The sequence below is a fragment of the Caretta caretta genome, chromosome 21 (assembly GCF_965140235.1).
Source record: "Caretta caretta isolate rCarCar2 chromosome 21, rCarCar1.hap1, whole genome shotgun sequence".
NCBI lineage: Eukaryota > Metazoa > Chordata > Testudines > Cheloniidae > Caretta > Caretta caretta.
The window spans coordinates 7649644-7674963 of NC_134226.1; the positions used below are offsets into that span (position 1 = coordinate 7649644).

General features: G+C 45.4%; 1 protein-coding gene across 20 annotated transcripts in view; it reads right to left on the reverse strand.

Annotated features, from left to right (window-relative positions):
* NFASC (neurofascin) overlaps positions 1-25320 on the reverse strand; it is a 184621-nt gene that overhangs the window by 148505 nt on the left and 10796 nt on the right. For 5 of the 20 annotated variants that reach the window (XM_075122082.1, XM_075122078.1, XM_075122085.1 and 2 more), the window contains exon 1: positions 3811-4111. The exons of 2 other annotated variants lie outside the window; for them this stretch is intronic. The gene's annotated coding sequence lies outside the window, so the exon portion shown is untranslated. Of the gene's footprint in view, positions 1-19; positions 39-3810; positions 4116-25320 lie in introns of those variants that run through there. 13 more of the 20 variants (XM_075122077.1, XM_075122081.1, XM_075122080.1 and 10 more) reach the window with 8 other exon arrangements.

Sequence of the window (25320 nt, forward strand, 5' to 3'; positions counted from 1 at the left end):
CATGTAGAAATATACTCACCGTACCCCAGATCCCAGAGGTACAGTCAGTTCCATATTAGCTCTGATTCACTCTTATTTCCTCTCCATCTATATTTGTTCATAATACACTAATGGGTCATTACTGAGAAACAGGCAAGGTTGCTGTGTACTATGCCCTTTTCATGGACTCATCTTTAACTAGCTGGCTAGATATTAAGTGTGACTAATGACTCTTGTTGCATCTGCTCTACAGCTGCTCAGCATGGAACCCAGGGAAGGTATAATTTAGAACTGCTTTCAAACATCGGAACTGCAACATGCAATTACATGTCAGGAAAAAAAGAATGTGGGAGAGAAAGACACCAGGGCAACTTGAGAAGCAACACAAAAGCCTCATCAACACTATAGCTTCACACACACACACAGCACCTCCTAGGAGAAACAACTGGCCTAGGTTTTCAGAAGTCTTTTGTGGGGGGGGGGGGGGGGGCGGGTCTCAGTTTTTGAGTGAGAGGTTTCAGAAAACCAGGCCCCCTTAAAGCTTGATTTTCAGAAAACAATGAGCATTTGACCTCTGGAAGAAGAGGCCCCTTTAAAGATGTTTCAGATTGAGACACCCAAAGTTTACTAGTCACTTTTGAAAATGTGGACTAACAGAGCTTAAACAACTATTGTTGCTAGAAGGGTTCTAGCAAGGTTTCCTGGACCAGCGCAGAAAGAGTCTTTTTGGAGGTTTAGATTTTATCTGAGAACACAGTTACAACAACATTATAAAATCCTGTTACAGACAGCCTGAAGCAGCCACTTGTGGAATTTGGCTTCAATGATTCTCAGACAACCCTCCCCCCATCTTTACCCAATCTCATCAGGGGAACTAAATTGGAATATTGAACATGATTAGTGCTAGTTTGCTTTCACCCACAGATGGGACAGTCAGGGCCTTGAGAGCAAAAGTCACCTTGATGTACCATGAAGAATTAATTAGCTGAACAATGAAAAGACGTTATTCCTGACTAATTCATTCGACAGCTGACTGGAAAGAAATTCACTGAATAAGGTATTTGAGATTATTATTCACAGAACTCTAGAAATAAGGTCACAAGTTTCATTATACTGACAAAGACTTGAGCTTTCTGAACTGTAAAAATAGAAAGTGTGTAAGGACAAAAACAGTGGGTCAAGATCATGCTCCCCCATCCTGGGCGGGAAATGGTCTGTTGCGTTAAACTTAATAATGTCGAAAACCAATATTTAGTCATGGAAGCATTTTCATAGCAAAGCAGGCTTGTTCTGCAAGATTGCCCTCCACCGAAGAAGAACGAGATTTTTGCATAGCTGGTTTTAAACAGCTGATTTGACACTGTAAACAGGCCCTTACAGTAATAAATGTGTTTTCTAGAGCAAGAACAGAGGCCCAAGCAACAAAGAAAAAAAAAAGAGAGAGAAAGAAGAAAAGCAGAGAATGACAAGATTTTGAGAACCTCAAAGGAAAGACTATAAAATGCTAAGTGACCTGTAAATATTAGGGGTCTAATCCTGATCTCAGTGACACCAATGTAAATCTGGAGAAACTTTATTGGCATCAACACATTTACCCCAGATTCACACCCACATAACAAAAAGCAGAACATAGTGCAGAGGGCTGAATTTCCCACTCATGGGGAGAGCCCTCTAGACCAGTGGTTCTCAGTCAGGGGTCCCCTGTGGGGGCCGCAAGCAGGTTTCAGGGGGGATCCACCAAGCATGGCCAGCATTTAATACACTGGGGCACTGAAGCCTGAGCAATTTAGATTTGCGGTGCCCCCTATGGCATGGTGCCCTGGGCAACTGCCCTGCTTGCCACCCCCTAATGCCAACCCTGGCTTTTATATGGAGAAAAACAACCAGTTGTTGTGGCACAGGTGGGCCGTTGAGTTTTTATAGCATGCTGGGTGGGAGGGCGTCAACGAAAAAGGTTGAGAACCCCTGCTCTAGATGGCAAAAACTGTTTCCCAACTCCATGGCTACCCGCTCTGATCTCAGGCAAAGGGCTACGTGGAACAGGGAAGGGGCCCAGCTTTGGAGTCACACATTTGTAGGGAGATCCTGCTGCAGCACCACTGATTGTGGGTACCTCTGTGGGGAGCTAGCGCTCCTTCCCTTCAGCATGTTTCCTCCAGGGGCTGTGGTGTCATCAGCCCCCTCTACTCCTATATCACCTACTCCAACTGGAGCAGCAGCAAGGAGGGCATGTACAAGCCATGGAGCTGGCATTAACTATGCAGAGAACAGTGTTAATTTCTGCGGGAAAAACCCTCTGGGTTGCTACCGGAGCACGGCTCAAAAAACAAAAAACAAACAAACAAACAAACCAAACAGTTTCTTCCCAGCTCTGCTCCAATTTTAACCCAGTTTCTCCTCTAAAAAAAGAGTCAAAATAAACTGCAGATGTGGTTTGGGAGGAGGGAAAGCCTTCTGAAAAAGCTTCCTTCCCCATTTCCAGGCATTTCAGACCCTTTGCATCAAGGTTTCTGCTCCTTTGCTCTGAATAATGCAGCCAGGGTTGGGTAACTGGCTCTCTCTAGAGGATCCAAACACTTCACTTCTCACTGAAATGGGGTAACTCTGGGGTGCTGTTTTACAGCACAAAGCAATGGAATAAAACAGGCAGTGAAGAAGGTGCCTGCATTCAACTGAAGCCGCAGGGGAATTTAGGAAGGCAGGAGACAATCACTCAAATTGAGACTTTGGCCAGGACATTGGGGCCAATGCTCCAACTTCTCTGAAAAGAGCTTGTTCACGACCAAAAGTGATCAGACCTCAGTTTTACTTCTCACCCAAAAAACAGGTGAATAAAAAAAAGAATGAAAAAAGTGCAGAGGCAAGAGACCACAGCTCCAGATAATGAGCAAAATACATTTGACTAAAATAATGTAATGACTAAATACATTTAAAAATAACTAGAATTCATTCAGATGTTCCTGTTTCTGTGCAAACTTCTATGGGAGTTTTTGGCATTGGCTTCAATGGGAGCAGACAAAAATCAGAGTGAAACATGGTTTATATGTAAAAAGGCAGAACAAACGGCTGAATGATTTCAAGGTAATGTTTATCAGAATTTCAAGGTAATTTTTTTTCAAGGATTTCAAGGTAATGTTTATCAGAATACTAGTACAATGCTGTGTACAGTACATTGCTGTGTGCACAGGGCTTTCAAAACAGGGCAACAACCTCACAATAGCTGAAGAGGTACATAAGTTAGCCCTCTTCTCCCACTGAGAGAGATGAACTGCTTGATTCTACCTCCAGCTACACCAGCGATTATCAGACCTGCCTAGTTTCAAATGGTCCAGAGACTCTGGAATATCTAAGAGTGAAAGGGTCACGAGATCCCTGCATTGTTTGGGAGACACTGGAAAGCCGAGCAGGGGAATCAAGAGAGAGCCAGAGTTTGAATGCTGCACGGAGCTCACAGCAGCAAAGCAAAACTCAGCAGGTAACTCAAGGATTCACATGCAAGAGGTAAGATCAGGTCATCTTGGATATCGTATTCACAAAGGATGTCTGCCACCAGAGCAAAACACACAGCCTGGTGTGGAGCTTGGATTCACTTGGACGTAGTGTTCTGCTGAGACCGGACAAAGGTCTCACCTCCAAAGATTAGAAAAAGTCTGCATTCTTGCTCCCTTTAAGATGCTCACAAGGGGTGCTGGGCGGAATGAGGGTATACAACATTTCTGACCATTATGCTATATATGCCTACTTCTCCGTTCCGCCTCTCTGTGTGCTGTGCATATGAAAATCCCCTCCTGTAAGTAACTCCCAAGGTATCTAATATGCAGGCCAGCCTACCTTTGCTTTTCACGTTTAAGCCATGGTTTATCCCCTCTGAAATTCAGGGTAAGGATCTTTCAGTCTCCTTGATCCCAGACAAGGAGGTCCTCCATGTGAACAGGGAATATTGAGTTAAGCGCTCAAAGACCAAAGCAGCATCCAGGCAGCTCAGCTGGGGAGCAGAACGCTGGGACCTGCTGTTTCCAAGGGTGCAACGCTCGGACCCGTCTCTAGCCTTCAGCTGCACAAACAGACCTTCCCAGTGTCCAGCAGAAAAGATAATCCAATTGCTTCAGAAGGTCCACCCCCCGCCTCCCCACCACACACAGAGCTTCAGCAGCCTTCTCTGGCTTACACAGAGCTTTATTATCTCCAGGACACCAGGTCTCCAAGTACCACAGTGAATGGGAGAACACACACTACCATTTATTAACAACTGCTCCCCCATTCCTCTCTCCCCCTCCTTCCATCCCAACTCTCTCACTGGATCTCCCTCATGCATAATGCAGGAGTTGTAGCCCTGGACACTACCCACTCTGTACTCTGCGCCTCTCCGAGTCAGCTGAGAACAGGCTTGAGTGCCAGTCAGGGCCTATCCCCGTGTTCCGCACACTGGAGGCCAGACACTCTTGTACGGCAGAGGTTTGTTTGTTCCAAACGCAGCCTCGTTCCGTTTCAGCCCTTTTTATAGAGCTCTGCACTGATGAGACAGCTCCACAGAGCACACATCAAGCTCACAAAAAGGAAGTTCTGCTCTCTCATACCCCACTGAGAGTCCACAGAAGGCAGTGGGGGGGCAGGGGGAGAGGAAGAGGGGCTCAGCTCTGTTACACCAATGCATTTGGCCCCATATATTGTGGAATAGCTTCCAGCAGTTTAACTCAGATTATTAGCATTTTAGTGAGGATTTGTAATACTACATTGCCCTTCTCCAGCACCACCAGCCATGAATCTCAAAGGGCTTTATACCTCGAACTACCCATGCCACATTGACACACATCACAACCCTCATTTTATAGATGGGGAAACAGAGGCACAGAGGGCAATGGCATGTGCACAAGGGCATACCTAGAGGAGAACGGACTTCTAAAGAGAGTTAGTGGAGGAGACAAGAATAGAACCCACAAGCCCTGACTCACAGTCCACTTATCTAACTACTTGACCATCCTTCCTCATTCTTTTAAAATATTAAGACTTCTTTTACTCATATTAATAGGAACCCACTAATATGGAAAACAGAGTTAGAACTAGTCAACAAGCCAGAATGTCCAGAGCTCAGAAAGGGAAAAGAACCTTCTGCTGGTTTCAGACGATACCTCTTGTTCCCAAAAGGCAGATAGGGTGGAAATCAGACAGCCAACAGAACTGGAAGGAGAGAAGCAAGCCAGACAGCTAGGAGAACCAAAACAGAGACAAGGAAGATGTGAGGAATAAAAATACTAAGTCTGGCATGGGCACATCTGGAACTCACTGGAGACAGAACAGGGGACTTATACACACTCAGTTTGCTAGATGGCTTGGATGCCCTAGATCCAGGTTTCCACTTAAAGGCAGCCATACTCCCTGCTGCCCAACCCTTCAAAATCCCACAAGGCCCTTAACTCAGTTAGGTTCTCAGGGACTTTGCAAGGACTGGAGCAGTATGCCAGGGAATCATTGTTCCTTTCCTTCCATGATTTTCAGTTCAATTTCACATACCCTTCAGAATGGAAGAGCGCATGCGTCCTTATATACACAGAGAGAAATTTCTCACCACTATGCAGACATGCGGCTGCCTGTAGGGTGGTGGATGGCAACTAGTCAGAGGACAGGTACATGGCATGATGCACATCAAGAGAAATATTTTGGTCAGAAAGTTCCTACTCTTAGGGAAAGCACTATGTGATCTTTAAGGGCTGCGCACCAAGACAGATGCAGTTTCTAAGGGCCACATGGCATGGAACTCACTTCATGAAGCCCAGAAAGACAAAGTGCCAAAGTGAATCTGTTGGACTGTTTACCGGTGGTTCCAGGAGAGAAAGTCTGGAGAACACCTGATGTTCAGCTATTCCCTTATTCGTCACCTAACTAAGGTCCAGATCTTGGTGCTCCAAATGCAAGCACAACTTCCATGACCTTAGTTGGAGTTCTGTCTACATACAGTGTTTGAGATGAAGCCCAAAGTGCAAACCATTACTGCATATTACGGAATCTCTGGAACTCCTAACAAACGGAGTTAAAGCACTAAGCACACCCGCTTTGGTAACAAGATATCAGAGAAATTAACAGACTGTACTCCCTATTAGAGTGAACAGCTATGGAGTGGCTTTTTTAATGCTGTATTTATACTGGCCATGGCAGAGAAAGCAAAAAGCAACTCACTTTGAGCTCTGCCGGGGCTTGATCTTGAGAAGCAGGAAGCAGTGAGCTCTCTTCTTGCTGGGCCAACACTCTCAACTCCCGAACACGAACAATCCCGATGGCTCCCTTTGCTCCCAGCAAGCAAGCCCTGCCACCGAGAAACTCACGCAGCCGCTGCCTGTGACTTGAGAACGGAGTCTTTCCCAAAGTCCAGTCACCAGCCGAGCTGAAATCCAGACACCTTTCCTTTTCCAAACAGCAGCATCAACAATGACGGCTGGGCAACACACAACGGGCACCTGAACCCTGAGCTGGAGCACCTCCAAACAAAACCAACTTACCAGCCGCCTCCCCTACCAGCTTCGCTCTGTTCTGCTGAATCACTTACTGCGTCGTCGGCAGTGCTGAGGGGGCAATTTTACTGAGGCTCGTACGGCTCAAGCCTAGGACGCAGTGCACAGCAGCAATAACTGCATCTTTAACTCGCATGGCGCTGTGGCACAGCCCAATGAGAGGATAATTACTTCACAGCAGGCGCTCCTGTAGCCCAAACTGGTCTGCCCCTGGATAGAACTGTCTGCTCCTCTAACCGTTAAATGCTTGTGCGCTGACCGAGAACTAGCTGCAAGCAATGTTTCCCCTGAGGCGGGGATTGCAAATATGACCGTACCTGGGCTAGGTGTGGAAGGGAGGTTACTTCCAGCAGCCAAAGGATATGCTAGGGACAGCCAAAGTTGTCTCCCTCACATTTCAAAACACTCCAGCAGCATGGGCTGGATAGTTGGACTTCAGAGACAGGGTGATGCAAGGAACAGAGAACGGAAATCCAAGCGGAACAAATAGAAGTAGGGTGCTCAGAGGCAGAAGAGCAGAGAGGGGGGAATGGAAAAGATTCTTATGAAATAATAAAGACAGTGGCCTGGCTTTCGTACACAGCATGCAGCTACCTGCTCTGTACTTGTTAAAGTATAAAATGCAACCAGGTCAGAATAGCAGCATTTCACTCTCACTTCACACGGCTGTAACTGACAGCACAAGGTGCAGAGCAATGAAGAATCTGTATAAACTGTCTACATGGAGCACCCACTCCTAACTGGGGTGGGGTGGGGCTGGAGATGGGAGCGATGGGTGCTTGCATCCCTATTGCACATGGTTTTAATGGATGAAACCCAAAGTAACACTGGGGAAAGAGAGTTTGAGAGAGAGAGAGAGAGAGAGAGAGAAACCTGAACTCTGGGAGATTTACACACACACACACACACACACACACACACACACCCTTAAAAATCCAACTTAGCCTGTAAAAAAGGAGGGTCTCGGTTATAAGGTTAAAAGTGTTACTCAATGCAGGGCAGGAAATGTCCTCAGGAGGAGGAGAACTGTATGGCTGCAGGACGGTGCTTTCCATGTGGCATTATTTATATTACACACAGTTTTTTTCCATTCATGATGAAGCAATGTATAGTAATTTTTAAGGGGGCGGGGGAAGGAGAGAGAGACGCTCCAGGTTCCTCCACTCCCCCCGCCCCAAATATGCCTTCAATCCTCAGTAGCTCCACATCCTAGTGGAGTCTGCAGCATCTGACCTCCTCCAGGGCTTGAGGATGTTCTGCATCAGAGGGGAAGGCTGGAAAGCGACTCAAGTCCCTTCCTCCATCCCAAGGAACAAGCATGCTGACTCTACAGGGCTCTAAGCCACTGCCTGCCCAGGAGACGGGGCTGCCAGCTTGGATCCCCTATGCGATGCAAAGCACTTGACCACGAGACTCTAGGCGTGACAAGTTATTGAACATGTTGCTGTATTCAGAACTGTGTGTTCCCTGCATATTACCAGCACAAGGGCTTCCTCAATCATCTAAAGAGCCCTGAGTCATGCCAAACAATGGGCCGTGTTTCAGAGTAGCGGCCGTGTTAGTCTGTATCTGCAAAAACACACACAACCAAAAAAAAAAAAACCTACAACACACACCAGGAGTACTTGTGGCACCTTAGAGACTAACAAATTTATTAGAGCATACACATCCCTACTTCTAATTTTTCCCCATGGAGGAGAAGGGGAAGTTTATATGCTACATTCACCATATAGCCTACAGGCAGATCAATAGAAAAAGGTGTTGAAACCAGACCTTTGAAGTTATGTAAACTAGAGACATACTCAAACATCTGAAACTGGATCTAGGATATTAAACATTCCAAGATTGGGGCAGTTTGGAACCATGTCTTTGGTTTAGTCCAATACAAAGAGATAAATCCACGTGCATCCCAGTTCAGATTTTGAACACTCCTGAAGTTCAGATACTGGGGCTCTGTTTTGAGCTCTTCTCTTGCTTGATCTTAGTTCTTATTGCTTTAATTGCACATGGTGAGTTAACAAGCTTGACACCAGTAACTCTCAGCTCTGAAACAACACATCAAAGAGAGGTAATTTAATTAAAACATGGACCACAGTCTTTAGGCCTCCTAGTTCTTCTGATAATTATGAAAACAGATTGAAGGGAGGGGGAGAGAAACCTTTGTTAGGTTAATTGTATGAAGCCTCGCAATGAAATACGTCTTATAAGCAGCCTGATTTCCCTAGAGGGCCATGTGCAAACTTGACTATAGGCTTTTGTGGGGGATAAAGAGGGGAATTTCCCCCTGAAAGAGTGAGAGACAAGGATTAATCAAGAACAGAAGAGATAAACCAAAGGGGGAAAAAAGCTTCCATTTCTCAAAGCACTTGAAAGGAGGTATCCACCACCAAGAGCTGCAGTTTTGTTGCCATCTTATTAATATGCTGTTTTCATTTCACTGATTAGATGGGAATAGGGGGGAAACCCTTCCTGGTATAGAACTATCTTCCCAAGTGAAAAGACGCTGCGTCCCCTGGGAGATCTCAGCAGTCCAAAGACTTCCGACAACACCATTTTTATGGATGCATTTGTACCCACCCGCTTGCCATAGCAGAAGGTGCCCTCAAAGATGCAGTTTCATCCCCTGATTCTCATGTGTCAAAAACTGGACATTTTATAACTAACAGGGCGATATCTCCATTGTTTTCTGGCTCCTATCCCTAAAGTGTTAGTTATTAATGCTGGTTTGATGTTACATGCTTAGGGGTACGTTCTTATCTCGATGAAAAAGGATGCACATAACTCCCCCACACATTGCGGCAAAAGCTACCCTTTAGTAGCAATTACAATTCTAATGACTTTAAGCCTCAAACAGCTGATTAGGATGGGGGATGCACATTATTAGTGACAGCTAATGTCATCGTAGGCACCTTGAAATTCAGTTTAAAGTTCAAAAACCAACACACACAACCTGCTCCCTTCCCACCAAAAGGACATGGCAGTAACTGCCATGAACTGATTTCATTTCAGCTCGGTCTGCACTTCTCATTAACCCAGAATAGCTGCAGAGATAATTATACAGGCAGCCTCACTGATCTGGATTATTTGGATGTGGGTGATGGGAAGAGGGTAGGCCAACAATCCTAATCTGATTTCTAACCACTGGAAAATTACAGTGGTGTTGGAAACGGAAGGCGCTGCGGTCCAATCGAACGAGAGGATCAGGCCTGTGGGCTGGAAGCCAATAGAGAGATGCCAGAGATCCAAACAGCCATAGCAAGCTCTACTTTTGCCTGTGGTCCAGGCAATGTTTTCCCCACTGCCGTGCAACTTTGGTGAAAATAAAATACCCCTTCAATCATTTGAAAAATAAAAATCAAAGTTACAGGCAAAGTCTGAATTTAGAAGCTAAACTACTAATACATAGTGCCAGCAGAGCACTGTGCAAACATTCACTAACTTGGACACACAACCCTCCCATGTGGTATCAACTCTACCTTACAGTCAGAGAAAATCAAACAAAAAGTGGGTGTGTTCACAGATTCCAAGGACAGGAGGAGCCACTGTGATTATCTAGTCTGATCTCTTGTATACCACAGGCCAGAGAACTGCTTCAGCATAATTCCTAGAACACATATTTTAGAAAAAACATCCAACCACCCCTCTCCCCCCGCCCCTCCCCGCTCCCTGTGTTAATGAGGGCATGGGAAATACAGGCCTGAACAGACTCTCACTGAAATAAGTGGTTGTTTGTATTACAATAGCAACTAGATTTTAACGGAGATCTGGGCCCCACAATACAAGTGCTGTACAAACACAAAGAAAGACAGTCTCTGCCCCAAAGAGCTTGCAGTATAAATAGACAAAGGAAGGATCACCACCATTTTACTGACAGGGGACTGAGGCACAGGGAGATGAAGTGGCTGGCCCAAGGTCGCCCAGAGAGTCTGTGGCAGAGCTGGGAATTGACCACAGATCTGCCAAGTCCCACTCCAGTGCCCAAACCGTAAGACCATCGTTCCTCTCCAATAGTTAAACTGCCTGACTTCAGTGATGCAAGATCAGGACCTAGAGGCTTCCTCCATCACCTTATCCCTTGTGCCTTTGAGTAGGGGCCCGGTAAAATCCCAGTCCTTGTACTGCTGTTCCTCAAGCACTGGAGGAGTCTAGCAAGGAGGGCAGCATTCAACTTCCTCACAGGCAGGGATGGGCGAGGACCAGGCCATATCTCTATCCCCTCAACAGCTACGAGAGCCATATCAGGGGCCACACGGAGCAACACACCAGAAGGCATCATGCTGGCTTCAGGAACAATTACCTTCGCAGCAGCCACCAGCTTTCCACCCCTTGGCCATCTCCTCCTTTAGATACAGCAGTTTAGTTTGACCGAAGCAGTGGCAGCCAGAGGCCTTGCGATCTAGCAATAAGAGCAGGAGGCTGGAAGTCAGGACACTGGCATTTCTATTCCCAACTCTGCCACTGACTCTCTCTTTTACCCTGGGCAAGATCCTTCACCTCATTGTGCCTCAGAATATGTCCTGCTTCGTTATGTTCATTGATCAGCATTGAGTAGCACTGCACTGAAACACACACACCCTGTGCTTGCCAGGAGGGATAAGAGACCTTAGTGTAAGGAACCTGCTTTATCTGAGCCACAATTGATGGCGTTGTCATTAGCAGCTTCACCCCAGGGCTCTACCTTAAACCCTTATGTTAAGCCAGACTATCCTTGTTTATAACCCCAGACCCCAAATTTAGCTCTGTGTCAAGCACCAGTGACAGACAGATCTATGAAGACGACAGGTTAATGCACAAGCTACCTCCATGAGCATGATGTCGAGCTGCTCTGTGAGATGGCCATGCTGCATTTCCGTGTTGTTGGTTTGTTTTCTCTGTCACTGTGCAGTTGCAAAGCATCCTCACTTATGAGCACAAAGAATCCCCAGAGATCCGCTTGCTGCATCCTCCAAACTGCAGCTGGCATGTTGCCGATGATGCAGAGTAATGACCTTGAAACTTCCGTTCCCCCTGCACATGGCGTGCAGGCAAGGGAGACCCAGGACCTCAGGTTACAGAGCTAGACAGAGCTTGACAAGAGGTAACGAAAACTTGCTGTCCCACTGAAATCAATAGCAGGTGCTCAGTACCAGGGTTCACAGTGGGCAAAATATATCCCTTCTGTAAAACTACTAAATCACCAGGGATTAGCTCAGTCCAATATCCCTAGAGCTGCTATCTTGAAAGATGGAAATGACTTGGGGACATTCCTCCCCGTTAAGTCTCCCCAGGGAAAATGGACCAAGTTCTGCTTTCACGACCCTTAAAAACTCATAGATTTGAATGGATTTGCACAGAGCAGGTACAACCAGGGGCAAAGTCTAGCCCATTAGCTGTTTTGTTTTTGTTTAAAGGAAAAGAAAAACCATTTTGTTTTTTCCTGCAGGAGAAATTCGGAGCTACTGTGTTTTTGTTGTTGTTGTTGTTTTTTGTTTTTAAAGTTAATGTGTTTTACATGTTATTAGTTATAAGAGAGGAAATCATTTTTGCAACGACCAATTCATTGCTGGAATAAGCAGCGACACATGCAGCCTCTTCAGTGCATGTTTTTCCACACTGGGTCATTCAGGACTCAAGCTGATGGACTGTCCCACACCTGTCCTATTTGCCTGGCTAGCAAGAAGCTGAAAATCTCCCTGGGCCAATCAGAGAAATAAGTTAAGTTTACTGGGACAGATGAGCAGGGGTGGATTCAGTCTTAACTTCTCTGTGGCTCAGTTTTCCCCTCTGTGAAATAGGCAGATTACCCATCTACCTCACATTTATATGATGAGGTCTAATTTTCAACTTGTGAACTGCTTTGAGAGTCTTCAGTTAAAGGTACTAAAAAAAAAGCACACAGTAGTATCTTCTTATGTTGTGGGTAACTCATACCAATGATACTCTATCACTTTGTATGTAAAATACACATTTTCTTCATGCTATTTTTTTTAAGCAGGCACGTCAGCTGATCATGCCAAGCTACCCTGTAGGAATGGATTTTTAATAAGTCAACATCCTTGTTCTTCCCATGCTGAAGCAGTAAAGCCGTTAACTCACGTGCAGCCTTTCTGCCTGGTTGGCACTGCAAGTCTCTCGCTATCCCGGCCACACAAAATGAGTCTGACAATCCTGCAAAGTTTCGGCACTGAATAAACTAATCAGATTTTTCATCTGCCTTTATCCTGAAGGGAACTGCAGAGGGATCAAAATATGCAATGGTACAAAACAAAATAAATAGCAGTAGCACAGGCATATTCTCTGGAGAGTGTGTCTGGGAGCAAGATGTCACTGTGGGGTCAAAGCAAACAGTGGGGACCTGTCACTTCACATCTGTATCCATGGAAACTTGCAAGGGGTTCAGAGACAAAATTATCACATGAAGTGACACTCACATATGAAATATAAACCAAGGGACATAGGAACCTAACAAAAAGCAGTTAAGTAGGTATGTTTAAACACTGATAAGTTATAAAACTTACCTTTAAGATCTCATCTAAGTGATTAGTGTTTTACTAGGCAAGCACAAAGATAAAATTCTCTGCTCCAAGGAGCTTCAAATCCAAATGGAGTAAGAGATGAAGGACAGTAGATGGGGAGAGGTGATTGTGAGTGGTCACATTTGGCACGGGTGTTCATTCCAGGCTTTTTGATTTCTTTTCGTATTTGCCAACATTTCTTTCCAGGTGAGACAAGAGTTTGTATGAGCTCTTGTCCTTTGTGGACAGCATTGGTATAAACTGATGTTGTCCATTAGGAGTTCAAAGTTTTTCTACAGGCACACAAACTGCCATAAATTATAGCAAGTGAAAAAAAAAATAGCTTAAGAATGACGGAGGGGCACAGGCTAGTATTCGGAATACAGGACTGGCCCAGGAATTCCCAAGTTTGAATCCTGGTTCTCTTTAGCCAGGGGCAAGTCAGTTCCTCTTTTGCTTCTGCTTTTTCTCTAAGACAAAGAGACTGCTTACCTACCGCCCAGGGGTGGTGAGAGGACTGTCTGAAAAATGCTACAAGTTATAAAACAAGAATTAATAGGAATTAGAAGGTCTTAAGCTTTCATCTGAAAGAGCACCCACTCTAGCATTCCCCCACCCCACCCCTCCAGAGTCACAGCGGGCATCATCTGAGCCTTGTGCAATAGAAGTTCACACCACAAAAATCACAGCTGGCAGCAGTGGGTTCTGGAAGGTGGAACAAAACTCCAGCAAGAAGGTTTTGCTCCAAGGAAAATGCACTGGAGCACTGGGTACAAAAAACATTGGAAGGCATGGTGCATAAACCAGATACTCGCCTCCAGCACAGGAAGGTCTGACCCTATGGATCTGTGCACAATGCCACTGACCACACCCGTCACTTTCTCCACCCCACAACTCTGCTGTGCACTCTGGCAGTCATCACAAAGGTAGGTGGGGATGCAAGACCCCCTTTGTGAGCTCTCTACAGATCAAAAGACTAGCAGAGCAGAAACCCTGCATCTTCACTGTTCATGACCTTAACAGGCTTACACAGAAGGGCTTGGGAGGCAGGGTGTAGAGTAGCAGACCAAAAAGGCACTGCACCAAGGAAGCTCACAGCAACAGAGTCACAGCTTGGAACAGCACTCATGGTTTCAAGCCTCTCAGTAATTGGTGTTGACAGGATTGGGCTAGAAGGAAGTTCAGACTTGTGCAGACATAGCTCACTGTGGCACGCCACGCTCCTGAGCTCACTTCCTCTGCTGGAGTCACAGCTGGCAGGAGCTGGCTATAATTAGGCCTTAACATATGCAGACAGCGACTGCGAACTCTCAAAAATGTTTCTCTTGGCCTCCAGAGTCTGATGTTAAAAATGGCTAGGGGTTTGTCAAGGATTGAGGTTGAGAAATAGCAAGGCAGCAGCGCACGAAACGCCAGGCTGCATTTAGGTCCCTAGGCATTGGAACAATTAGTTTTTAGTCGAGTGTCAGGTTTGTTTGGCTGCAATCAGAATTGCCCATGTTTACTTTCAAGAGAACTCCATCTGCACTGCAGAAAGATGCTATGAAAGTGCTGAGTATGGGAAAGCATCACTCAGCCAGCACAGCTTCCAAAGCCAGCCTCTTAGAATCTGGACCAGATCAGACCACCACCATGCAGCATCTGGCCAACAGCAGTGGGTCTAGGGTGCTGTAAAGTAATTACATTGCAGCGTTCCATCTGCCTTCCCAGCACCTAAACATCTGTTTAGAATCAATAGCACCATGCCTTTCTGTAGCGAATGGAAAAGGTCCCTTTCATTGGACAACAGGAATTGCTATTGTAGTCATTCTCTATTATATGGTAAGCAACCCCTACTGCTGTGCATTTGTTACATCAGTGCTGTCTGCATGGGCTCATTTTATTTTCTAAGCTTCCCCCCTTTATTGACGATTGGGATTTATTGCAAACTGGTTGACATATGTTGAACTGAGTCAGGCAAAGAGGAGATTTAATACATTCAAATACTCTCATAGTAAATACTTTGTACTGGTACAGTGCCTTCCCTCTGAGGACCGCAAAGGGTTTCACACAGGCTGATGTAATGAGCCCCGATTCCTCTGCCAAGAGGGCAACTACACTTACCCCCATTTTACAAGTGGGGAAACGGAGGCACAGAGCTTTTAAAGGGTCACCCAAGGTGACAGTATGGCTCAGTAGCAGAGGGGGAAACCGAACCCAGATCTTTTGACTCTCTGTCCCATACTTTACGCATCCTTTCTCCCTGTTTTATGGAATAATCCTACATTGGGCCAGAAGGAGGATGGAGATGTCCTAATGAAGGTGTATTTCCAATTGCTTTGATTTGTTCTCCCTTCAGAAGAATGTGGTGATAACAGGGTTAAATCACCTGCAGCCTGCTGCTTGCTTAGCACTGAGCACTCTTGTTGCCCAGATCACACAGACGGTATCTGACAGTAACTTCCAACATCTGTTGGGAATCGATTCCAAGCACACATGACTGATACCGCTGGAGTGACGTGCATGCCCTTGCCCTGCCAGGGCACTGGAAGGGGCAGATGGAACCTGGATCGGGCCACCAGTATGAAGCCATCACCCCAGCGCTCCACGCAAACTGCTGGCACCCCATCCGATGCGACACAGAAGGAGCGTGCTATTAATAGAAGCCATTAAGGGCTAAATCCTCCCCCTGCGTCAAGCGTGAGTAACCCGGCGAGGCAGAGAGGGATTTTGCAGAGGAAGCAGTCCTCCTCTGGGCTGCACAGGGCCGTAAGATGCAGCAAGCTTCCTATCCCTGCTCCTGGGCTGCAGGGCGAGTTGGAGAAAGGAAACAGGAGAAGGCAATAGCCAGCGGTTTGGTGCAGTGGCTGCACCCTGCAGCATTGGGTCAGGGAGTTTCTACCGTAAAAATTAACAGCCCCCCTATCGCTGGCTCCCTCTACCCTACCCAGCAACGGAATTCAGCCTCCAGTATTGTTAATCTGGCATCTACCATAAGCACTTAGAACAACATTTCCAAACCTCTGCACCTAAAATTAGGCACCCTACATCTATATCTAGGCACACGTGGCCGAGTACCCACAACTCTCCCTGGACTTCAGTGGGAGCTGCAGTTGCTCAGTACCTCTCAGGATCAGGTCCTAAACTTGAAAATGGGCATGGAATGCAGTGTCCACCAGAACAGATGGGAGATGGAGGTCCAGGGAATCATCCTTAAAGTAATCACTGGAATCCATTTCTTATTAAAGTCATCTGCTTGTTGGCTCAAATAGTAAGTAATCTCTTCCCTAATATGTTACTCTCAGAGCATATTGGTAAAGTCCAGGGGGGTTCCTAAAACCTATGTTATGCAACAGTATATTTTCCAAGTGTAACTAGCAACATGGCTTGGACATGTAGTTTTGTCCATGCCAGTCATGTAATGAAGGTCAGATATATTTTCAGGTTCCATGGTTCAGTAGATTTAAGTTGTGCATAGGCTGTATCTGCAGGGAGGGAGTCCTACACCATAAGGTGTTGAGTAGCCTCAATTTCCATAGACTTCAACACAAGTTGAAGGTGTGGAGCACTACACAGGACTGGATCCTCAAAAACACATGACAGACACAACCTTGGAGCTTACCAGTTAAGTGCAAGGATATAAACTCTTAACAAAGCAGTTGTGGTCCTGTGAACTGAGCACTGGGCTGGCAGTCAGGAGAGTTTGCTTCCCAGCCTTACCACTGGGCTGAGTAAGTCAGAATGTAAGGCCAGACTGGACCATCAGGATCATCTAGCCTGACCTCCTGTGTATCACAAGCCACCAGCACCCGCATGCTAAACCCAGTTTCGGATCAGATTTTTAATAGGTGTCTACCAATTGCATGTGGCCAGCTGGAGACATCTAGGGCCAGATTTTCATAGGCGCTGATCATGACATCTCCCATTCACTTCAGGCAAGGTTGTAGGTGCTCAGCAACCTCAAAGGTCAGGCCCACTGCTCTTAAGTCAGGTACCCAAAAAATTAGTGGACTTTTAAAATTTGTGGCCAAAAGCTCTCTGCGCTTCAGTTACTCTACCTGTAAAATGAACATAATGGTTTGTGTGGAGCTTCCAGTTCTACGGATGAGAAGTGCTATACAAGTTAGATGGCTATTCAGATGCCCATCTGCTATCCTATCTGACTTCAATGGAGCCAGAATTTGGCCTATAAAGAGTCAACAAGCCTATAACAGAGGTGATAGAGGGTAACAGAGATGGAGAAGAGAAAGGTCAGATACACTTACTGCAATAATTTTTAAATATGAAACCAGGTTTGGGTCATTTTAATTTAAATATAGGGGTTTGGGGAACAGTGTCCCTAGACTAGACTGTAAAAAAGCCACACACTACTAAAACAGTTATATTTGTACTAGCTTGATAACAGTGCAGTGGCTTTTTTCGAATGCTGGCAGTGTTACACAACAGCAACACAAGATGTTCTGGTGACAAATCATTAGCTCTCTGCTGTCATAAATTACCACGAGCCCCTTGATGGGATTATAGACAATTACTTGTATGCCTATTATTCCCATTATAATAGAAAGATGGCAGCAGCAGCTATATAGTATCACATGCCATTCTTCGCTCATAATCCAGCAGGCTGAATGACGGATGTTCTTGGAACATTCAGGTCAATTAAATGAGGTTTCTGGGAACTGCATCTCAAAAAGGAACCCAGGCACAATGTTGAGTCAGCAGGACTAAAAAGCCCTTCACTTGTACTTTTACATGGCCGTACCCTGGCTTTGGATACATGCGCCGGGCTCCAGTGAGAGATGTGGCGTTTTAAGGCTCTAGCCCTGTACCATAGGTAGATATACAGAAGACAACCATTGAGCTGCAGTGCATTACCTGGAACCAATTCTATCCCTGGTACCATAAGCCGCTTAAGTGAACCCTTTAATGGAATTATTTCCATGTAAATCACTACAATCCATCCATTCCTCTATATTGGCTTTTAGCACTGCACGCTTCTAAGGGTCTTCGCAGCTGAAATTCCCTTGAGCATGAAGCGACTGAAGGGACATGGCCTGGAGAATCCACACCTTAAAGTGCTCATTCTGCTTCTGAAAGCTTCATTCACCACCTGGGAATAGACGTGAACTCTCTAAAAGCCCCACTGTGTGAGCAGTTGTTATAGCAAGAATCTGCCCCAGCATGTAGCTACAATGATCCAAATCTGCCTGAGCAATAGATTATGCCAATATGCAAGGAGGAATCGAGGCACCCTTGGGTCCCTAAGATGGTACCAGACACCACACCTACAAGGAGCACTGATTATTCTTTTTCTCAAATTAAAAGCTACATTGGGATTGAGACTAGAACTTGAAAGCCAACTTCACCCCCTTCACTTTTCTATGGCAGGTCCAAGCACAGGACAGAGTCAGGATGCTCAAGCTCCGATAAGGACTCCCTAAAGCCATCTTGGGCAAATCAAACCCTTCAAGCCTTAGAGCTTGTCTTCATGTACAGCGCTACAGAGAGCAGCTGAGAGAAGACACCACTAGGCCAATGGGAGCGCTCTCCCCTCTGTGTAGTTAATCCACTTGCCCAAGAGGCAGTAGCTATGTTGATGGAAGCAGCTCTCCTGCCGACACAGCGTGGTCTACACAGTGGGTCACGTCGATTTAACAATGTCACTCAAACATGTGGATGTTTCACACCCCTAAGTGACAGTTATACCGATATAGGTCTCTGGTGTAGACCCAGCCTCAGTATTGCCATCCAAGGAGCGGTGATGGCAGCATAGCCACCCTGGCAGAGGCATGCAGGGGAGATAGTGAAGATTAACATAAAGCCCTTGGAGGAGGAGGAGGAGGAGAAGTGCTAAGCAAGTAGCATTATCTCCACCAGCACCCTGTGCAATTTTAGACAGTACGCTGCGCTCGATAGCCCATCCTCACACTACCCCTGCCTGACCATATAGAGGATCAAACAATGAAAAGTTCATTAGCACCATTTTCCCCTTATCACCGAATGCTCTGGCTAAGTGAATCACAGGAGGGGACCAGAACTGGCTTATTAATTGGTCAGAAGAGCACTATGCTAACGCCCACTAAGTAGATTTGACATGGTCCCCATTCACCTGCTTTTAAATGTGTAGCCTGAGTGGACACTATTTACGTACAGTCTGCTTCAACAGGATGGCACTAATCTCTCTCCAGGACGCATGCTGGTCAGTACAAATCCAACACCCTTCCATGACACTGGTCTATTACTTTGCAATCTTTGCGTGGCAGGTGCTGCGGAGATGCCCCATTCCCACTCATGAGTGTTTGGAGGCCTTACTCCCTTAGGGTCCTTTGAAAATCCCAGCTTGAAGCCTCATATTCCCACTGTGCATCAAGTATTTTCACCCCTATTACACAGCTGGAGAAACGGACATTAAGTGACTTGCCCCAGGGGATAGGGAGGAAACCATACACTGAATCAGTGGCAAACTTGACACAGACCCCAGTGTCCTGACTCCAGCCCCATACTCTAATCATTCCCACAGTGACATGAGTGAATCCCAGGACCCCGTTGTCAGGAACTTTTTGATTTGCACATGGCCTAAGTAATTGAATGACAAAAGTTCTCATCCTCATTACACCTTAAATCCAAGACTTTCAAAAGCAACCAGTGGCCAGATGCCTAATTATCAGAGGGCTAGGAGCTTGGCACTTTCTGAAAATCAGGCCCCTTTAGGAGGTCTCAAATCGGGCATCTGAAATCACTAGTCAATTACCAAAAAAAACAAAAACAAAAAAGGGACCATGACCTAAATCTTTTTTATTCATTAACAAAGGTAGGAAGAGGCACCTCAATTTAGCCTTGGGACTCTGATGCGATATCACCCATAGACCGATTTATAATCTACCAAAGGCAGTCCAGAACCCCTCTCCCCATGCCCCTTTCCCCCCACACCCATTCATAACATTGCTGCACTGGATTTTATAGACGTCGTCTGCTTCACCAGTTCAGCCTCTTAGTACATGTCAACACAGTGACAAAAACAACTCAAAATATTGTGACATCACCAAAAAAATGTCAACCCAGGTTACATCACAGACTACAGCCAAATATAATTGCACCGGCATGGACAGTGAAGGTTAGATTAGGAACGCTGAGCTTTTTTCCTTACTTTACATTTAAAAGATGAGAAAAGGGAGAAGAAAAAACAAGCCTTTAAGAAAACAGTTAAAATGCTGATTTGTAGCTTTGTCCCAGTTTTGTCAAAGTCCCGAATGCCTGAGAGAACCACAGAAAAAGGTCATTGTATACAACAGGAGACTGTGTTTTAATTTACCTGGATCTCCAGGTACTCAGCAGATCTATGCAGACAGCTTGCAACAATACACCGAGAAAGAGCATTTGTTTTTGTTTGCTTGGCAAAATATCCCCAAATTTCCCCCACCCTTGATTCATAAACATAAACACCCACATTCCCTTCATGTCATTCTTTTAGCATCAAAAAAATGCCAAGTTGGTGTGCAAGGGCACCCATCACATAAACCTTAGGCATGGACGGTATTTAAAATAGTATTTGAAATGAGAGAGTTTCAGGAACAGAAATCATTTTTAACTATTTCCCTCTACTGGGGTGCTGTCTCCACCGTTCCTTTGACGTACCAGAGGCTCTATGATCTATGGGGGAACTAATTCTCACAATAGTAGTTCTTGTACCTTAAGAATATACTTTACAGGCTTGATGATTCAAAGAGCTGGTACCAGCCGCAAAGCCTTTCACACACAGATCATCAGTCCCAATTCAGCTACTCAGAGAGACCAAAGTTTGTTACTGTCTGACTGTTGTTGGTGGGCTATACAGGGCTGATGTCAGCCTAGGTCCCAGTGAACAGGGGTTGACGTCATAAAGGCTCTGTGATAATGCCTTGCTGGCTGCTTCAGGCCAAGGATTTAGGGGCCATACAGGTCACCTCATCCTAGGAGTGGTCTCCCTTGGTCAGGATTGAGGTAGTGGGCAGAGAGGTGCACTGCTGCTGTCTACATGGTTATCTCTTGTGGTTGAGGAACATTCACCACCAATATGAATACAAGGACGATAAAAACCTCACTCAGAGATGTATTGATACAGGGCTTGGACAATCCAAGTTTAACGGTGAGGAGGAGAGGATCAGAACAGGACAATGACAGAAAATCTGTTGAAGAGCCCTCGGCTATCCAAAGAACGATACGACTGACAGAAACCAGGTGTGAAACCAGAGGGTTGAGAGGAGCCAAGAGAAGGATGGAGGGAGATAAAGTGAGAGAAATGTTTATTTCTTTTTTCTAATATTTAAACAAACAGCACTCTTACTTCCGTGATCTAGCCAAAACAAAGACAGTCATATCAGAAGATGTACTCAGTAGTTGCACCTCACACCCAAGCGAAATAAATCAATTCCCCTTCCCCGTGCACAGGAGCCCCTTAGCATTCTCTTCCCTCTCCAAAAACATAGGCAGCTTGCAGTGTGCCCTGAAAACAAGAAATCCAAGCTACGTCAGACCAGGGGTCAAGTAGGTTCCAAAGTGGAGGGCCCCTCATAGAGGGCACACTGTGAGTAGCCTTTTCTCAATCAGCCTTCTCTCATTTGGATATGAGGAGCTCAAATGCACAAGTGTCTCAGCGGCTCACAGGGAGACAGGATGTCTCCGGTGGGAGGGGTGGGGGACCCAAGTCTTCAAAATAAGGTTCCGTGCCCTCAGCCTCTTAACTACACACAAAACGCTGCCAGTACCCTGGCTAGTGCTGTGGACCCCCATGAATGTCAAGACAAGAATGGAGATTTTTTTAAAACAGACAGAGGAGGGTGGATTCATGGCTCAACTCTAACTGAAGCCTAGACACAATACAAGGCTGTTTTATATGGACCATGGTAGAGTTATGTCAATACCTTCACTTATTCTTAGGCAGGGTTTTAATTGCTTGTTTTATATACCTATTTCAAAGAAGGGTAGGATCTGGCAAACTCTAGGTGCCATAAGGAGAGCGATGGTAAGTGGAGGTCTGGGCAGGGAAGGTGACTTCTTTTTATCCCCCTGCAAGGCCTCTGTTCTACAATTCACTGCATTACTGTAACGTTCTGAAAAACAAGGCTATATTTAAAGGGGAAGCCAAGGGGCAAACACATTAATAATCACATCTGGGGATCTATAAGGATAGGATCCTTCAGTGACACTGGGAGAATGAGATGCCATTTAAAATAATGCTACCCTGGTAAAGCTCAGTTGCATAAAGACCAAATAAGAGCTGATAAGAGGATATTTTAAATGCTATTAGCTGCCTTCTAGAGCCACCCCCTCATCTTATTGTTAATTACACATTCATTCAGTTTGATAAGTTCTTATTTAAAATTTGGTTTCAGACCCATCTCTTCTGGAGAGCTGCACTGTAATTCACAGTGATAATGAATTTGACATTCTCAGCATTATTATTATACATTTACAGTAGTAATGTTCTAGTTGCTTCCCCACACATTTTGAAACTGCCCCTGCCCCTAGGGGCTCACACTCTACAACAGATCAGGAAACAGAAGTGAAGGAAAGGGGAACAGTAATAGATAGTTTCCATACAAGCCAACTCAATCCACTGCAAAGTAAGCAGCATGGCAGAAGAGGGTCTTAGAAGTAACACATTTCACCCTGCTTGTGTCCCGTGAAACTCCTGGTTTTTTTCAAGCAAGCTAGAGACTAGGTGAGCAGCAGGTGACTAACCAAGATTAGGACCCCTAAAGCTGTCCCTCCATGGCCATAAGCAAAGTCCTGTTAGAACATTTACATTTTCAGCAAAAGACTAAGGGGGAAATTCTCGGCAACACTGGTGAAAATCCCACTGAAGCCAGAGGTGTAATTAAGAGCATAATTTATCTGTTTATATCAGACAGGTGGCGCCTACGTTTACTGTCGCAAATATTCGGTTTCCCTGTTTCTCCACACACAGCTCCTGTGTTTCCCTGGAAAGCAGTTTATGCAGGAATGTCCAACCAGCCTGCTACCAGGTTAGTCCACGCGCAGAGTGTCAATTTCAGGATTACAAGTTAGACTAACACTGAGACTCCATTGTTACAGAGCTAGCAAGGTTGGAGCACTATGCAATTCTCTTAGCGTTCAGACAGTTAATGTCTTGGGCAAAGCAGGAGTAAGGAAGACCTATCCCAGCGGGGGTTCATTTCAAAAATTAAGAAAATAAAATCAAGAGCAGTGCTGGTAGGAGCAAATAAAAATTGAAAGGAAAAGAGATTAAAAAGGTGCACACCTTAAATAAGCCTACATTTAAATGATACAAGGACTGGTCTTTGCACCAGCCTGACTGTAATCATCAGGGATTCATGCAAATCTACAAAGAGGTCACAAGCATACTTTAAATGAAAGGGGGGAAAATAGGTCCTTGCACCATCTAACGCGTAGGTGTCCTTTTATAAAACAGTTCAGACAAAGTTGAAATGCACCCTCTGAAACAATAACCCTCATGCCCCTACCCTCCAATGACAATAGAAAAGTAGACACAGATGGGCAGGACAGTTTTGGGGGCTTTTTTTCCTTTTTAGTAATAAAACCCAAGGTTATTCCACTTCTTGGATGTAAGCTCCCAATATTAAGGCTGTAATTCCATTGTGGGGGGTGGGGGGAAGGGAAACTAGCAGAATGGGAGATAATACACAACTCCAAGAGGGAGGCAGGTCTTCAGAAAACAGAAGAACATGGACTATTTTACTGTCTGTCATGCTGAAGTGGTCTCATCCATTGTGAGGTTCTGCTAAGTAACAACTCTAGATGGAGTACAACTGAAGTTAAACACACAAACCACCAACGCGGGACAGAGCCAGATTTTCAGAAAAACTCAGCTCCCATTTAGCCACCTAAATAAAAGGCATATTTGCCAGATGAGCTCAGCTTTGATTTTGGCGTCAAAGTAAGTGGCTAAAGCTGAGCTCCTCTGAAAATCTGTCCTGTAATTATGCAGACCCATGTTTTCAGTGGGGCCTCTGGTTATGCACAAACCTGAGAAAATCGCAAGTCTTCTCAGCACCCACAACCCTAACTAAAGTGAACAGAGCTACAGGTGCCCATCACCTCTAAAAATCAGGCCCAAACAGTCTCAAGATCAGTTCCCAAAAAAACCAAGGCACTCAAAATTAATCACCAAAAAAACTAAGGCATTCAAAATTAATCACCACTCTTGAGTATGAGAGTCTTACACAAAGTATTGCAACAGATTCAATGATGTTTTAAAGTGCCTTGAGAGAACTCAGCAGATGCCAGAGACAAAGCCATTACTGGTTTCCTTCAGTTTCTGTTTAGTGCTTCAGTTCTAACTTGGAGCAGTTTTTAAATATTTGTTTTGCTTGTTCATATTTTGACTGTTCCTTCACTGGAGATGATTTGGGCTTGCAGTTCCCAAGAAGCATTTGGGCACATGATACCAACACATTAAAAAGGAACAATGATTAGAGATGAGCTCCCACCACAAGACTGGGAACCAGGTTCTGAACACCCCAGAACGCAAGGGTGCTCCAACCTAGGGGTTTGGATCAGCTCATTATAAAGGTAGGTTATAAAGCCATTTGCAAAGTTTCTTTCTGGATTTGGATTCAGATGAACACTGTTGCACAGCAGGTCAGAGCAGAGAATTAAGAGCACGGTCTCAAATTGCAACTAAAAGGGGAATGTAAGGGGGCAATGACTGAAATGACATGCTCACCTTGGCCCAAAATTCTCCTCTCAGTTACACAGGTGCAACTACCAGTGCCTGCATTAGGGCAGACTCCATCTTCCCTCATCTAATCCCATGGGAAGTTCTCAGAGTTCCCTAATGGCTACATGTTGTCATGACTATAGTTTTACATCACAGCCAGACAGCACCCCTGCCAGCATGTTGGGTGACTTGGTGCATAGGGAAGAATCTCTCAATCATCAATACAATCCATTTCTATTTTCCAAGGAAATCCATCTAGCCAAATGGCTTGGCTGATCCTTGCTTAGCTTGTGATGGGATCACAGCACAAGGTAGCCTGTCTTTTAACCGTATAAACATATGAGACCGTCTGAACAGTAACTTCCTAGCCCAGAGTATGCTACTAGCCACTCCTCCAGCTAACCAGAACTACCATGGACACAGTCAACACAACTGCTGCAGTAGTCATCAGCCATGTGGAAACTTGGACAGATGACTAGGGAGGAGTATAAAAATATTGCTCGAGCATGCAGGGGTGTAATCAGGAAGGCCAAAGCCCAACTGGAGTTGCAGCTAGCAAGGGATGTGAAGGGTAACAAAAAGGGTTTCTACAGGTATGTTAGCTACAAGGTGGTGGGCAGGGAAAGTGTGGGACCCTTACTGAATGGGGGAGGCAACCTAGTGA